This window comes from Loxodonta africana, unplaced genomic scaffold (assembly GCF_030014295.1).
Source record: "Loxodonta africana isolate mLoxAfr1 unplaced genomic scaffold, mLoxAfr1.hap2 scaffold_41, whole genome shotgun sequence".
Taxonomy (NCBI): Eukaryota; Metazoa; Chordata; class Mammalia; order Proboscidea; family Elephantidae; genus Loxodonta; species Loxodonta africana.
The window spans coordinates 2,266,710-2,284,416 of NW_026975124.1; the positions used below are offsets into that span (position 1 = coordinate 2,266,710).

A 17,707-nucleotide genomic window follows, 5' to 3' on the forward strand; every position below is an offset into this window, starting at 1 on the left:
AAGTATGGTCTGCGCCTGGGGAAGAAGAAAGAAACCACAGGGACTGTGGAAGTGGAGGATGGTGGTGATGGAGAGGCCTCCAGGGATCCCTAGACCAGAGACTTAGGTCACAGTTGAGACACCAGAGCCCAGAGGGCTCAAGTAAATTAACTCTCCATTATTGCAAGTCTCAACCCAAGAGGAAAGTGTCACTCAGGGTAGAACATGAGAACAAAAAGCCCAAGTTCCAAGCCCAGGAGGATTCCCCAAGTATCAGCGAGGCCTTTTGCATCAGCTTCCACTAGGCAGAATTCCCACTCATCAAATTACTCCAGAGATCCATAGGTCAAGTATGAGTATTCTACCCAAGTGTGTAAGGTCAAGGGGTTAGCCATGGTCTGGCAGACCAGACCAAAACATCTCACACCCCTGTCGGCAAAAGGCCCCTGGTCTTGAGGCCGAGTTTTTGAAGAAAGTGAGTGCCATCAGGTCTGCCCTCAGTCTAACCAACACTGAGTCCCTGGTCAGCATCCTGGAGTCCTGGCAAGAAGAGCCAGGCACCTCCAGGAGCATCTGGAGGAGGAGACAGGGGCTGAAGAGGCTACCACACCTACTGGTGCTGCTACACATGTGGGAGACCTGGCTGCAGAGGGTGCAGGCATGGCCTCAAGGTCAAAGGAGAAAGCGCCTGAAGACGTGCTAGGACTCTTAGACTGAGAGGAGCAGGATGTCTGGACTGCAAAATATGCACCCTTCAGGGAAGAACTTCATTCAGGCTTCTTAAACCCACCTCACCTGGAAGATCCACTCTTTTAGCCTTGTGCCCCTTCCACGACCCCTCAAGTACATGGAGAGATCCAGCCCTAGAGCACCAGCGTGGAAGAAGCCCCAGGATAGCTGTCCAAAGACATGAGGTCCACTCCAAAGCTCCCCCCGCCAAGGAGAGAAGAGGACAAGACTCACCTGCAGATGAGGTCTCAGGGCCCTGAGAATGAGCACAATGTCTGTAAGGAAAGAGAAATGGGATTTCAGTGGGACATGGAAGTCTGAGAAAGAGCCTCTGCAAAGATAGCTCTAAGGGAGGTGTGATTGTGAAGGTGGGCTGGTCACTGAGTTCTTTGTAGTACAAGGTACCAAACAGAAGCCAGACTCTGGGGGGAACCTGCCTGCCGGTGAGCAGTGGGCTTAAAACCCTAAACCAATGAGAATCGAATCCCTTCCCAGCAGCTTCTGCACAGATCAGTGATGTTTGCTTGGTCTTTCTCTTTTATGTGGTCTAACCTGATCTGTCCTGAGATCAGAGTTGGAATAGAAAAGCCTGACTGAAATGAAATGAGCAAAGAGAAGACAAGGCCTCCTAAATCTGGTGAAGACAGAACACAGATAACCAAAGGTGAGGATGGGAAGAAAGAGATTGAGTTCCAAGTCCCATCCACAGTATCCCAGGGCCTGGGAATCCCTGGAAGTGCCAGAGGTGTGTACTCCCTGGGAGATGCGACCCCAAGTGTCAGAGGAAGCCCTACGGAGCAAGGAAGGGAGGGCAGGGCCTCTAGGATGGGCACTTCCATACAGGCTGCCCATGTGAATTTCTCAGAGTGACCGTGACAGATCCTGAGAGGGAGAGTTTGAGGCAAAGGAAAGTAAGTTTTCTGAAGAGGGGTGAATTCCACAGTCTCCTGATAATGAAACAGAAATCCCGTCCTGCTCAGAGGTACTGAGTAGGAAGGATTGTGAATTCCCATCCTGCACAGAGGCTGGCTGGGAAGTTCGACTATCTAAAGACAATGTGGCCAAAGTCTTCTTTATCTTTCAAAGATATATCTTCAACTTCCTGCAAATTCAATCCTGGAAAAAAGCCTAGAATATACAAGTGTGGGTTTTTCAGGAGAGCAACAAGGGGAGAAGGTGATAGTGGCATATCAGAGAAGGAGAACAACAGTCTAATAGTCCCTGTGTTACTTAATGAATCACACATGGTGTCCAGCATTCTTCCTTACCTGTAGACATGTAAATGCAGTAGATGTTTTAGCAATAACTGAATTAATCCTCACAGAATTCTTTTTGGCCATTTCCAGGTACAGAGACCAGAAGAAGTCATTAGTTACAAGAGCAAGCAATAATTCGCTGGTCTGAATTTTGTTCAGTTTCTGTGTTTGCCCTTCATAGATTGATAAAAGTCTCTGAATGTGGCATTGAAGACAGTGTTTTCTCTATTGTTATGGATTGAATAGTGTCCCCCAAAATGTGTGCCAACCTGGCCAGACCATGATTCCCAGTATTGTGTGGTTGTCCTGCATTTTGTGATCTGATGTGATTACTTACTTATGTGTTGTAAATTCTAACCTCTGTGAGGTTAATAAGGCGGGATTAGAGGCAGTTAGGTTAATGAGGGAGGACACAATCTACAGGATTAGGGTGAGTCTTGAGTCAGTCTCTTTTGAGATACAAAGAGAAGAGTGAGCGGAAATGAGAGGGACCTCATACCACCAAGGAAGAAGTGCCTGGAGTGGAGCAGGTCTTTTTGACCCAGTGTCCACGCGCTGAGAATTTCCTAGGCCAGGGGAAGATAGATGACAAGGACCTTCCCCAGAGCCACAAAGAGAGAAAGCTTTCTCCTAGACCTGGTGCCCTGACTTCAAACCTGTTGCTTCTTAAACTGTGAGAGAATAAGTTTCTGTTTGTTAAAGCCATCCACTTGTGGTATCTCTGCTATAGCCACACTAAAAAAAAAAACTAGATAACTAAAAAACACATACATAAAATAGTCAAAAGAAAAAAAGTTTCAAATACACACACATACACGTATGATGTTATTAAACTTTAAAAGCTTTTACATTCTTATAACACATTTAGCAATAGAGATTTGTATACAGAAGTTATAATAAGAGCCATCCCCACATAAGTATATTGTACCTGCTCCCCTGAAGTGTCCAGTGTCCAAAGATACATATGTACCCTTTTACACACTTCTTTTTGCCGGGACACATGTAAGTACATTCATTTGTTTGTTTTTAAGAAAATTAGGTCACACTCTACCCATGTTTTTCTCTGAATCACTCTTCACTTGGTCAATATCATGAGTCAGAATCAGGCCAGAGGCTGACTGCAGAACAGATGATCAGTTGCTCATATTCACGTTCAAGTTGAAGCTGAAGAAAATTAAAACAAGTCCATGAGTCAAAGTATGCCTTTGAGTATATCAAACCTGAATTTAGAGACCATCTCAAGAATAGATTTGATGCACTGCACACTAATGATCGAAGACCAGATTAGTTGTGGGATGATAGCAAGGACATCATATATGAAAAAAACAAAAAATCATTAGAAAGACAGGAAAGAAAGCAAACACGAAGGAGGATGTCACAAGAGACTCTGAATCTTGCTCTTGAATGTACAGTAGCTAAAGAGAATGGAAGGAAAAATAAAGTAAAAGAGCTCAATAGAATACCTGAAAGGGAAGCTGGAGAAGACAAAGTATGATAATATAATGTGAACAGATCTGGAGTTAGAAAACCAAAAGGGAAGAAAACACCTGGCATTTCTCAAGCTAAAAGAACTGAAGGAAATATTCAAGCCTCTAGGTGCAATACTGAAGGATTCTATGGGCAAAATATCAAACAACAGAGGAAACATCAAAAGTAGATGGAAGGAATACAAAGACTCAATACACCAAAAACAATTGGTCGACGTTCAACCATATCAGGAGGTAGCATAGGATCAAGAGCTGATGGTACTGAAGGAAGAACTCCAAGCTGCACTGAAGACATTGGCAAAAAACATGGCTCCAGGATTGATGGCGTACCAAATGAGATGTTTCAACACAGGGACACAGTGCTGGAGGTGCTCACTTGTCTATTCCAATATATTTGGAAGACAGCTACCTGACCAAATGACTGAAAGAGATCTATATGTGTGCCCATTCCAAAGAGAAGTGGTCCAACGCAATGCGGAAATTATCGAGCAATGTCATTAACATTACATGCAAGAAAAATTTTGCTGAATTTAATTTAAAAACAGTACACAGACAGGGAACTACCAAAAATTCAAGCTGGATTCAGAGGAAGACATGGAATGTGGGATATCATTTCTGATGTCTGATGGATCTTGGCTGAAAGTAGAGACTATCACTAAGATGTTTACCTATTTTTGTTTACTATACAAGCACACTCAACTGTGTGGCTCATGACAAATTATGGATAGCTTACCAAAGAATGGGAATTCCAGAACACTTAACTGTAGTCATGCGGAATATCTACGTAGACCAAGAGGCAGTCATTTGAGTAGGGCAAGGGGATACCGTGTGGTTTAAAATCAGAAAGTTATGTGTCATGGTGGTATCCTTTCACCATACTTACTCAATCTGTATGCTGAGCAAATAATCTGAGAAGCTGGTCTGTAAGAAGAAGAACATGGCATCAGTTTTGGAGAAAGATTCACTAACAACCTATGATACGCAGCTGATACGACCTTGCTTGCTGAAAGTAAAGAGGACTTGAAGCAGTTACTGATGAAGAGCAACCACTACAGCCTTCAGTATGGATTACACCTCAACATAAAGAAAACAAAAATTCTCACAACTGGACCAGTAAGCAACACCATGGTAAATAGAGAAAATACTGAAGTCATCAAGCATTTCATTTAACTTGAATCCATAATCAATGCCCACAGAAGCAGCAGTCAAGAATTCAAACAATGTATTTCATTGGGCAAATCTATTGCAAAAGACCTCCTTAAAGTGTTGTGAAGTAAAGATGTCACTTTGAGGACTAAGGTGTGCCTGAGCAAAGCCATGATATTTTCTATCACCTCACATGCTTGAGCAAGTTAGACAATGAATACGGAAAACCGAAGAACTGATTCATTTAAAATATGGTGTTGGCAAAGAATACTGAATATACCATGGACTGCCAGAAGAATAAACAAATCCATCTGGGAAGAAGTACACCAAGAATGCACCTTAGAAGCAAGGATGGCGAGACTTCGTCTCACGTGCCTTGGACATATTTTCAGGAGGGACCTGTCCCAGGAAAGTCTCATCATGCTTGGAAAAGCTGAGGGTCAGAAAAAAAGAGGAAGGTGCTCAACAACATGAACTGACACAATGGCTGCAAGAATGGGCTCAAACATAGCAATGATTGTGAGGATGGTTCAGGATCAGGCAGTGTTTCATTCTGTTTTACACAGGATCGATGGCCTCTAACAGCCACAACTAACATATGTAAGCATATATGGGTGTGTGTGTGTGTGTGTATACCCATTGCCGTCGAGTCGGTTCCAACTCATAGTGACCCTACAGGACAGAGCAGAACTGCCCCACAGAGTTCCCAAGGAGCGCCTGGTGGATTCGAAATGCTAACCTTTTGGTTAGCAGCTATAGCTATTAACCATTATGCGACTAGGGTTTCCATATAAAAAAAAAAATTTTTTTTAATATATATATATATACACTCTTTTTTTTTTTCATATATATGTGTGTATATATGTATTCTGTTCACCTGTTTTGCATCTCTAGAGATCCCAGGCTAAGACATTTGGTACCTACAGTGGTTCCAGAGGAACCAAATCTTAAGGACGAGTTTTCTGACTTGATTCTCAAGTCTGGCTAATCTTAAAGACACTGATGACTGTCTCCAGTAGTAAATAGGCTATTGCTAATCCATGGTGGGAGGTGACAATAGAAATATGCAAAATACTACTACAACTGGATCAAATATTTGTGAGAGACAAGGCTCTGCCTGATTACATATTTGATACTTTTCTATAATTTTGTCAGAATAAGAATAAAAAGGAAGCTGCTTGGTTGGTCCTGCTTTTGCTAGCCACACTGGTGAATGAAAGAAATGGACTCAAAGCTCAAGCACCACATACAAGATCTGAAAGCTGCCACTTGTGCCCAGAAAGAAAACCATATTTCTTATAGTAACAAGGCTAATGCTGCCAAAAATAAACTCAGATTCTTATCATAAGAGTGACTGAATTAAAGCGCCAGTTGAATATCCAACCTCAAATGGTTTCTGAAGTTAAAGTAAGGGCACTGATTGGGAAGAAATGGGATCCTGAAACTTGGGATGAGGACATATGGGCAGACAGTCAGGAAGCGGGGGACAATGAACCTCCAATTTCTGTTGAATCGCTCTTCCTAACAGAACCAGACCTCTTACTCCCATCTGAAGAGATTCTCTAACTTTGCCGGCTAAGCCACCCTTCCCAGTAAAACAATTATCCCTTCCACCTCCATCTGATGAGATTACCCCAGCTGTGCCTGAAGTGTCTTGTTTGAGTTGTCTCCTGGGGTGGTATCTGGGGCATTGCCTGGGGCATCACCTTAGGCAGATGCCTTATAAGACACGGCTGAACATCCCACTGCCACTGCCCATTTTTGCTTCTAGACCTATACCTAGACTTCAGTCCCAACAAGCCCCAAAAGGTGAGCTATGAAGTGTGACCCAGGAAAAGCTATGCTAAACTCCAAAAGAACTGCTTGATTTTTCTAATATATACATACAGAAACCTGGTCGAATATGTGTGGGAATGGCTATTATGGGTGTGGGATAACGGTGCAAGCAACATAAAGGTGGATTAGTCTGAGTTTATTGATATAGGCCCAGGAAGCATAGATTCTTCATTCAGTGTTTCAGCTTGAGAGGTTAGAAAAGGATCTCATAGTTTATTTGGCTGGTTTACTGAAGCATGGATTAAGTGGTGGCCTAAAATAAATCAAGTGGAAATGGCAGATCTGCCATTGTATACTGTAGGAGAAGGTATCCAAAGGCTGAGGGAAATTGGAATGCTAGAATGGATTTATTAGGCTGGACCCACAGACCCACACACGGAGCGCCCAGAGGGCTCTCTTTGTACCATAGCAGTGAGGTACAAATTTGGGAAGCAAGCCCCAGCATTATTGAAGACTTCTGTGGTTGCTATTTTATGTAAGTAAGAGTCCACAGTGAGAACTACCCTAACTGAATGAAGACACCTGACTACAATGCAGTTGACTGGACCCCATGGTGGTAGCAGCCAAGTGGTGGCACTCAATCAACAAAGACAAGGTGGGTGTGGTTACCATAACAGACAGTAGACTCAAAGCAGTAATCAGAACAGTCTGCTCGCATGGATTTATGGCATTGGCTACTTAGTCATAGTGTCCCTGGGAGTGAAAGAGCTGGGAAATGTACATCTCCTGGTACCTAGCGTCTTAGATATCCAGTGCTCCTGTAACAGAAATACCACAAACGGATGACTTTAACAAAGAAAATTATTCCCTCGCAGTCTAGGAGGCTATAAGTCCAAATTCAGGGTGCCAACTCCAGGGGAAGGCTTTTTCTCTCTGTCACTCCTACGAGAAGGTCTTTGTCACCAATCTTCCCCTGGACAAGAAGGTTCTCAGCACAGGGATCCTAGGTCCAAAGGATGCACTGCTCCTGACACTTCTTTCTTGGTGGTACTGAGGTCCCCCTGTCTCTCTGCTCTTTTCTCTTTTATATCTCAAAAGAGATTGACTTAAAACACAACTTAATCTTGTAGACTGAGCCCTGCCTCCTTAACATAACTGCTTCAAATCCTCGATCATTAACATCCTAGAGGTATGATTTACAATACATTGGAAAATCACATCAGCTGACAAAATGGTGGATAATCGCACAATACTGAGAAGCATGGCCTAGTCAAGCTGATATATACATTTTGGGAAGACAGAATTTAATCCGTAACACCTAGTATGCAGCTATCGACCTGTTAATGCCTTTTTCTCCATACCTGTTTCGAAGTATCACCCGAAACAGTGTGCCTTCTCTCTGACCTAAGTATATAAGGACCAAATAATGTACAGGAATCTCTGTTACATTTTCTCCATCTTACCATTATTTGGCCTCATACGCAGACCCACTCACTTAATTGTGCAGCAGAATGAAGAGATTAAAGCCCCAACATTCTTGCCAGTGGACCAGGAAGGTAGCTGCTCAGACATCAGAGAGCCTCAGAGAGACAGAGACCAGGCGGCTCAAGAGAGGGATACCATAAAGTTGTTTTTCATACCCCTCCCCACTCCCACAGTTGCATAGGCTTTGCTCTGACCCTAAGAAGTAGATCAATACTTTGAGAACTGCATTATGGGTTAGAACACCAACAAGGTCCCAGACTGAGTGACACTCCCATAGGTTACATCCAAATATCACTGCAAAGTCTTCAAAATCTGAACTGACATCTGAGCCACAGCACACAGAAGTTGGGAAAGAACCTGCAGCCTGAACATAACTGGGTCAAGTGATTCCTAAAACAAACAACATCGACATTTTCTGTAAGATTGAAGTAAGACACAGTCTTGGAATCACAGACAAAAACTTTAAAAAGCTACTTTAACCATGCTCAAAGAAGTAACAGGCACAACTTAGAAAAATAGAAAAATACATAGAAACCATTCACAAATGAAAATTTTAGACAGGAAAAACAGAAAAATAGAGATAAAAAATTCACTTGATCAGCTCTACAGCGGAATGCTGTTGACAGACAAAAGGATCGATGAGATGAAAACAGTTCAATTGAAAATATCCAATCCGAAAACAGAGAACAAATATTGAAAAAAAATGAACAGAGCCTCAAAAAAATTCAAAAATATCTAACATTTATTTATTGGAATTCCATACGGTGTAGAGAAAATATGTGGTGTAGAAAAAAGTATCTGAAGAAATACTGGCTCAAAACTTTCCCAATTTGTTGAAAGACATAAACTTACAGATTCAAGAAGCTATGCAAACTCCAACAAGTTAAACTCACATAATTTTATGCCCAAATGCCTCATTGTCAATTGTGGAATAACAAGGACCAAGAAAATATCTTCAAAGAAGCTAGAGAGAAAACAACTCATCTCACACAGGAGAAACAATTGGAATGACTCTGTATTCATCATCAGAAGCCATGGAGGCCAAAAGGCTGTGAAAACAACATTTTTTCAACACTGAAAGAAAAAAAACATTAACCCAGTGTTCTATAGGCTGTTATTTCCTTCATGAGTAAAGGAAAAATATTGACATTCTCAGGTGAAAGACGCTTAAGAGAATTCATCGCCACCAGACTTGCTCTAAATGAAACACTAAAGGAAGTTCTTCAGGTGGCAGGCTTGGAATTTCAGGAATTATGGAAAGCAACAAAGTGGAAAGTATCTTCGGAAGTTCGCCCTCCACCAAAGATTAGACAGGTCTATAAAACAAACAACAACACACGTGAAGAAAGTGTTTCTTAGTTCAATCATGTGTATGAGACCAAAAGTACAAAACCAGCCCAAAAGCACTGAAAAGAGGGCAGGACGGAACAGGAATCATGGCCGATGGAAACGGGGAACTGGAGCATAGGAGAGGACAATATTGACACATCATGAATATTGCAACCAATGTCACAAAACAATTGTGTATAAATGGTTGAACAAGAAAGTAATTTGCTCTGTAAAGTTTCAAATAAAGCACAATAAAAAATAAAAAAAAGTGGTAGGTATCTCGGTAAACATATTATGCCAACCCTGTTGTCACTGCACAACATGGCGCAGGACTCCCCTCTTTGCAAAGACTTTCTAGCCTATTGGAAAAACTTTGGAATATACTCTTGGTGGCAAATTAGTATTAGAGAATGGGGTTAATTTTGAAAATATGAGATGTCTGTACTCATGCCTGGTGAATAAACTGGATAATAATATTTTCAGAGAGAAATGAGATGTTCTAACAGAAAAATAGGCCTGAATTCCCACGTGGGCCATGAGCCTACTACTCTGAAGGCCTTTCCCAGAGAGGCATTTCAGGCACTTCTAGAGCAGCAGGAGCGCTGGGGAATGCAGGTGTCAACCTCCCCCAGGGCCTTCTCTGAGGGGTAAGTACCTGCTTTAGTACTGAGCTTAGTGGTTCATAAATTGTCATTCTGCATAAGGTCTTCAGGTTCAAGTCTGTAATCCAGCTGGGATTCTGTGTGTGCTGCAACTCTGCATCAAAAGAACATGCTTCTAGAAGCAGAATGCCAGGAGAGAGGCGGTTGGGCAGTTGGGGGTGGGGGGTGCTGCGCAGACAGGGGTGCCCGAGGGAGGCACAATATAGTCATTCTGCAGGAGGTCTAGTCCTTCTGCACAAGAATTAGAATGCTTCTCAATGCACAACAGTTTACATGCAGGACATAAACAAAGTTACTGAAGGACAAAGTCAAATAGTAAACCAAGCCACTCCCTGTCAATCCTTACCTGAGAGGGTCTTCATCAGGACTTCCGGGGATGGAGAAGGAAACAGTAAACGCTGATTTATTTTACCTCTTCCTTCCTCAAGAAACAGGAACAGGTGTTAAGATGTCAGGTGTCAAGCCCCAAACTCCTCTTCTGGTCTGTATTTAAGCTGTATAATAAAACTGGGAATCAGGCAATCAGCCCTGAGCAGACAGACCCAGGAGTATTCCCAGTGCCCCACATCTTTGAGCTCCAGTGAGATCCTGTTCTTAGTCCCTAGATTAGCAGAGGAGCTGAAAGACTGAAATTCCGTGTTTTCAGGCAACTTGGGCTTCAAGCAGGCACTTATTGCTAAAGTCGTATTTCTCTGTGTTAATTTATGATCCTTAACTCAAATCCGGACTTTGAAGCTCATTTTGATAACTCCTCATTAGTCTGCCTAGACAAGAGTCTGCTCACAGTCAGTGATGACAATGGAGGAAACAAAGTCCCTAGCCCAGAGGAGGGACTGTTCCCCAAATTTGGGGCAATGCCCCTGGGGAGCATCGGCGAGGTGCACTGTGGCCTCTGTGGCTTTGCCTTCTGCTCCTGGAATTGCGCCCTGGGGGCATCCATATGCAGACGCAGAGTCCGTGGGTGACCACAACTCCTGCCCTTCTGGGTCATCGTCCGGACGCACGTTGCGATATGCTTCCTGCCCCCCTTCCCAGCATAAGTGCTGCGATCACACGTGGCAGAACCAGTTCCCAGGTCCAGACCCTAGGTCTTGCCCTCCTTGGCCTTAGGCTTCCCCTAGTCCTGGGGGAACCCGCAAGCCTGGCGGGTGCGAGGTTAGCACCCGGCTGGGCGGGCTTGGGCCTGTCTCAAAAGGCTCATGGCGCACGCAGGTTCCCCCTCCTTGGAGTCTGCGGGCTTGCGGCGGGCAGCCCGGCATCTCCTGCCTCCCTCGGGTGCCCTCTCTGGGCAGCAGCTCCCCTCCCCCCGCCCCGCCAACCATCCAACAGTCGCACTGCCTGCTTTCTGCTTCTAGAAGCGTGTTCTTTTGATGCACACATGCAGCACACACAGAATCCCAGCTGGATTACATACTTGAACCTGAAACGCACAACTTTAAAACTACTAGACTGGGGGGGGGCGGTATTGGCAGTGAAAAAAGGAAAAAAAAATAAGAAAGAGAACAATTACAAAAAAAGTATTAGAAGACTGTAACCTCACGTTATGGACTCAAGAAGGCTGCGGATACACAACTGCGTAGATAGCATACTGTTGTCTCTTTCTTTGCGAATAAGACTTAGATGAGGGAATTTGGTACCGGGAATAGTTGCAGAGCCTGACTTTGGGGAAATCTGGGATTGATGAATTGGCTTGCATGAGGCTACAAGCCCTGATAATCAATATTTAAAGATGAGATTCGAGCAATCTAGAACATGCATCAGAATTTTTTACAAGTAAATTAGCACCAGAAGAGGCCTTTAACCACTAAATAAAATGAGTCAGTAGTTCAAGATCTCCCTACAAAGAAAATGGCAGACCTAGATCGTTTCCAGTCAGGTTCCAGCAAACATGCAAGAAACAGTCATTTTAATCTTGTACATAGTCAACAGAGATTAGAAAACCATGAGACACTCCCCTAACTTGATCCTTATGGCTAGTTTAAAAATGATAACAAATTAGAGAAGGAAGGTAGAAGAAGAGTTAGAGGACAAGCACACTCAGTAACTGAGATGCAAAACCCTACATAAGATGCCAGCAAAGGAAATCCAGCAAAGGGTAAACCACGTAACATGCCATGATCAAGGCGGTTTATTGTAGGCATACAAATTTGAGTGAACATTAAAGATTTAGTAATTTCATTCACCACATGCATAGGTGAAAGAAGGGAAGACACATGCTCACCTCAAGAGATGGGGGCAAAGCAGGTTGATAAAATCCAATCACACGGAGAGATAAGGACTGGGAGCAAACATGGAACAGAAAAGGAGTTCCCGAACGTGGAAAACTACAACTAGCATGATAGTTCATGGTGACGTGTGGGACATTCTCTTTAAAATTAATAAAAAATAAAATAAGGATGCTTCTATCATTATTTTTATTAAACATTTAACACTGGAAGTGTAAGCTAGTACAAAAAAAGTATAACTGCTATTCATAGATTATAGGACTGTCTCCATTGAAAACCGTAGAAAATATGGGAATTAATAGTAATCATAAATAAAAAATAAATTGAAATTTCAATGCGTCAGCATCAAGCGGACTCTGTCATAGCTCTTAGGTGAAACCAAAGGACACTGATAAGGAAAGAGCAGGTTCGGGTGGGCTAGACCAAGGAGGGAAGAAAATTATTCTGCACTGGGCTGAACTTATAAGCACGGGTATGTGTGTTAGTTACCTAGTCCCTCCATAACAAAAAATAACACAACTGGATGGCTTTTAAAGGACAGAAATTTATTTTCTCACAGTTTAGCAGGTAGTAGTTTGAATTCAGGGCATGGCTGTAGTGGGAGGTCCTTCCTTGTCTACCTCAGCTTCTAGTAGATGCCAGCAATCATTTGTGTTCCTGGCCTTCTAGAAGCATCTGTCTTCTTTGTCTGTCTTCCTTTTCACCTGTTTGTGTCTGTGTGTATTCTGCTCCTTTTATAACTAAGAAGAGTTAGGCTTAGGACCCACCCTACATTGGTATGACCTCATTCACATAATAAAAGCAGGCCCCTTATTTCCAAACAAGGTCAGAATTACAGGTACAGGGGTTAGGATTTCCACATACATTTTGGAGGGACACAATTCAATCCCTAACAGTTGATTTACCAGATATTCTGGATTGAGAGTACTCACATGAACAGCTGAGAGTAGTTCCAATTCTTTGCTACATTCAGTGGCTGAAACTTGTCTCAATGGTCACCCATAGGAATGTTGGAGCAATTTATTGTGCAGGACCTGGCCTACCATTCCTAATCATGTCCATTGTGTGGAAAAACACACACTCCCATCACCGAAGCCTTGAGAAATTCATCGATAAGAACGGAATGGTGGTTGGAACCAAGAATTGTTTCATAGCCTAGATAACATGGTGCAGCTGTTAGATATCCACATGGAGATGTCCGGTAATAAAACTTCACCCCACACGGAGATGTCAAGAATAATACCAACAGCTAATGTTCATTGAGTACCTACACTGGTGCCAGGCACTCCTGTGCTTTTCCTTTCATGTTTGCTTTTCATGATGGCCATATGAGGAATGTAGCATTATAATGCATAAAGAGGTCAATACAGAGAGTTACGCTCACATTTGAATATATGAGTCTGGACCCAGGAGGAGTTTGAATGGATGGAGGTATAAACCTCACGTCCTTAGCTACAAATAGACAGCAGTAAACTCACTGAGGCATCCTAGAGGGAGGGTGTCAATAGAGAGAGGAGCAGGCACCAAGGCCAAGGGTACTCGGGTATCTAGAAGCCTGCCAGGTGAACAGCAGCCAACAAGCCTCTCTGAAGTCCAGTGTGGTTCCTGGAGGGTTGTCTGTCCTTGCTCTCAGCTGCATTTCCCCAGTGCTCCTCCCACCTGCACTGGGTTGTCCCCTTCATGAGGACAGGGACAGTGTGTACCTTTCACCACTGTATCTGCATAACATAGACTACTTCTGGCCCATGGAATATACTGACTGAATGAAAAATAAACAAACGATAAGGACGTAAAATCCTTCGTAGTTGATACCTTGGGATACATTAAGGGGCTTCATGAGTAAGAGGGAGAAAAATTGATCAGGGCTGCTTCTGAGACCATCCCTTAGGCGTAATGAGTGTTAAACAACACTTAAACAAAGAGATTTAATGGCAGAGATGTATGTTAAAAAGATGTAAGTATAGCTTAAAGATTACTAGAAACATGCAAATTATTGCAACTATAGGCAAATCGCTAAAAACCATATAGTACATGCACACAGAATATTACAAAGTAATTTAATGCCCTCATTAAAAAAAAACAAAAAAAAATTACCATGAAAAGACTAATGTTGAATGAAAATATCAGGATATAATATCTGTGTTAATATACATAAATGTGTGTGCTAATACACACATAAAACCAGTTGCCATTGAGTCAGTTCTGATTCATGATGACACCAGTGTGCCAGAGTAGAACTGTACTCCATAGGGGTTCCAATGGCTGAGTTTTCGGAAGTAGGCTGCCAGACCTCTCTTTCATAGCAATTCTGGGTGGACCTGAACTCCAACTTTCTGTCAGCAGCTCAAGATATTAACCATTTGCATCAACCAGAGACTCTAATACACATACACGCCAATATAAGCAAGAAAATAGACATATCGGAACGTTAATAATTTATTCTATGCATTACGTATGTTTTCTTGTTTTTTTTTTGCATACTTTCCCATTGCTTCCAAGTTTTTGAGGAATAGAATGTACTTCTGGAAAAATTCATGAGAGATTTTTAAGTAATGAAATAATCAACAGAAACAGAATGAGTAAATCTGTGGCAAGGCAGCCCATGAACCCAAGATTACAGTAACACTGGTATGAAAAGCAGAATTGTGGAGTCCTGAAGCTCAGTGGTTCCATGCATCCATCAGGAAAGAGGGAAGAGCAAATAAACAAGGTGAAAATACAGTGAGCCAGAGGAGTGGGAGCCCTCTGTTGTGGGCACAGTTTTCTCATGAAACTTTAGATGGACACAGTGGGTGGGATTATCCACTTCCATCATACAAACATTTTTATTACCCTTGATTTTAACAGAACTATGTTATAAAAACAAATAATAAAATAAAGTATAATAAAAGAATAAATCTCATCAGTGGACTACTATCATTTTCCCCAGCCACTGAGGAGGGCAGGAAACACACACGGGAAAGAAGATGGAGCAGTGTGAAGAATCATGCTATGTGGGGAGGAGAGTGTTTCTGAGACAGGCCTTAGCTGCTACCACCTAGGGAAGTAGGCAGCCATGCACAACCAACTGGAAGAAATGGTACATTATTTCTGAGACCTACTCCAGCTCATAACAAATTATGGATAACATGGGGAAGAATGAGATTTCCAGGACACTTAACTGTTTTTATGAGAAACCTGTACATAGAACAAGAGGCAGTCATCTAAACAGAACAAGGAATACAGCATGGTTTAAAGTCAAGAAAGGTGTGCATCACCGTTGTATCCTTTCACCATATGTATTTAACCTGTATGCTGAGCAAATAATCTGAGAAGCTGGTCCGAAGAAGAATAAGGCATCAGGATTGGAGGAAGACTCATTAATAACCTGAGATATGCAGATGATACAATCTCCCTTGCTGAAAGTGAAGAGACCTTAAAGCATTTACTGCTGAAGATCAAAGACTACAGACTAACAGCCTAACAACTGGACCAATAAGCAACATCATGATAAACGGAGAAAATGTTCACGTCATTAAGGGCTTCATTTTTACTTGGATCCACAATAAACACCCACGGAAACAGCAGTCAAGAAATCAAACGACACATTGCATTGGGCAAATCTGCTGCCAGAGGCCTCTTAAAGTGCTCAAAAGTACAGATGTCACCTTGAAAACTAATGTGCGCCTGACTCAAGCCATGGTGCTTTCAGTCGCCTCATACGCACACGAAAGGTGGGCAATGAATAAGGAAGACCAAAGAAAAATTGAAGGCATTGAATTACGGTGTTTGCAAAGAATACTGAATATACCATGGACTGCCAAAAGAATGAACAAATCTGTCTTGAAAGAAGTACAGCCAGAATATTCCTTAGAAGCAAGAATGGCGAGGCTTCATCTCACATATTTTGGACACGTTGTCAGGAGAGATCAGTCCCTGGAGAAGCAGGTCATACTTGGTAACAAGTGGCCACAACAATTGGCTCAAAAATAACGACGACTGTGAAGGTGACGATAGGTAGTTTAACATACATTTTGACACATATGAATTAAAATTTAAACAATTATTTCATGCCTTTTTGTAGGGGTTTTAGAATATACAATTAAAATAAATGTAAACAATTAATAGAAAAAATCTCTGAAAATAAAATTTAATTTTTTTAAATCACTGCTCCATACCCCAGATCTAAATGGCTTGATATAAAGCACTGGTCTTTGTGATTCACAAAAAGGAGGTGCCAATTCCTGGAGGGGGGATGGGAGGATAGAGAGAGTTGGAAGCTGGCAAAATTGTCACGAAAGGAGAGACTGGAAGGGCTGACTCATTAGGGGGAGAGCAAGTGGGAGTACAGAGTAAGGTGTATGCAAACTTATATGTGACAGACTGACTTCATTTGTAAACGTTCACTTGAAGCTCAATAAAAGTTAATATAAAAAAAAAGCCCAGCCCTGACCAATGTTTGCTTAAAAACTTTGAAAGTTTGTTCCTCTCTAAAATAAAGCAGGGTCTAACTTTAAAAATAAATAAATAAATGTAAACAATTATTAGAAAAAATCTCTGAAAATAAAATTTAATTTTTTTAAATCACTGCTCCATACCCCAAATCTAAATGGCTTGATATACAGCACTGGTCTTTGTGATTCACAAAAAGCAGGTGCCAATTCCTGAACAAGAACTGAAGTGATAGGAGAAACCCCCCATGCTGTTATAGCCCTGAGTATGGGCCCCAGTGATCTGTCTTCATTAATTCCTTTTCATTTCATCTCTGTGAAAGAGGGGAGGGAGAAGGTGAGAGAGGGTTACATGTGCCTATTCTGTTCTTTAGCATCCAGTTCACTGCCAGGAACAAGTATTCGTAAGACTCTAAAAAACGTTAAAGTACAAATAAGGAGGAAAACCTCCTAGTATATATATGTATTAGGTGGCACAAAGAGTTAAGTGCTCAGCTACTAACTGAAAGGTTGGCAGTTTAAATCCACTCAGAGTTGCCTTGGAAGAAAGGCCTGGCAATCTACCTCCAAATAGTCACAGCTATTGAAAACCGTATGGAGGGCAGTCCTACTCTGAAAACTCACGGGGTCGTCATGAGTGAAAATCTCCTCAACGGCAACTGGATTGGTAATCTATATATGGCATAAATGTTGGGAAAATTAGTTTCTGAACATATACACGGCATACAGAATACACTGCACATTAGTATTATGTGCCAAAACCCACTGTCATCAAGTCGATTCTAACTCACAGTGACCCCAAAGGACAGAGTAAAACTGCCCCATAGGGTTTTCACTGAAGCAGACTGCCACATCTGTCTCCTACAGAGAGGCTGGTGGGTTCGAACCACTGACCTTTCAGTTAGCAGACAAGTGCTTTAACCACAGAGCCACTAGGGCTCACTGCTGTCATGTACAGTGATTACATAAGCAAATTCTGAAACAACCTGCCTGGGTTTAAATCCTAACTCAATTTATCAGCTGGGTGATCTGGGCACGTTACTTTACCTCTCACTGCCTCAGTTTCCCATTTCTAAAATGGGTCTTATTCAAAAGGTTGTTACGCAGGTTAAATAAAACACACAAGGCACTTAGAAAAAGGCCTTACGCACAGAATGAACACAATAATTGTTAGCTTTCATAATTATTAAGGGAATACAAACA

General features: G+C 42.2%; 1 long non-coding RNA gene across 1 annotated transcript in view; it reads right to left on the reverse strand.

Moving 5' to 3' along the window:
* Positions 1-1,004: 1,004 nt before the first annotated feature.
* Positions 1,005-17,707, reverse strand: part of LOC135229580 (uncharacterized) — a 42,265-nt gene continuing 25,562 nt past the window's right edge. The window contains exons 2-3 of the long non-coding RNA XR_010320268.1: positions 10,196-10,343; positions 1,005-3,128 (exon numbers count right to left, since the gene is read on the reverse strand). This is a non-coding gene — a long non-coding RNA (uncharacterized LOC135229580). The remainder of the gene's footprint in view (positions 3,129-10,195; positions 10,344-17,707) is intronic.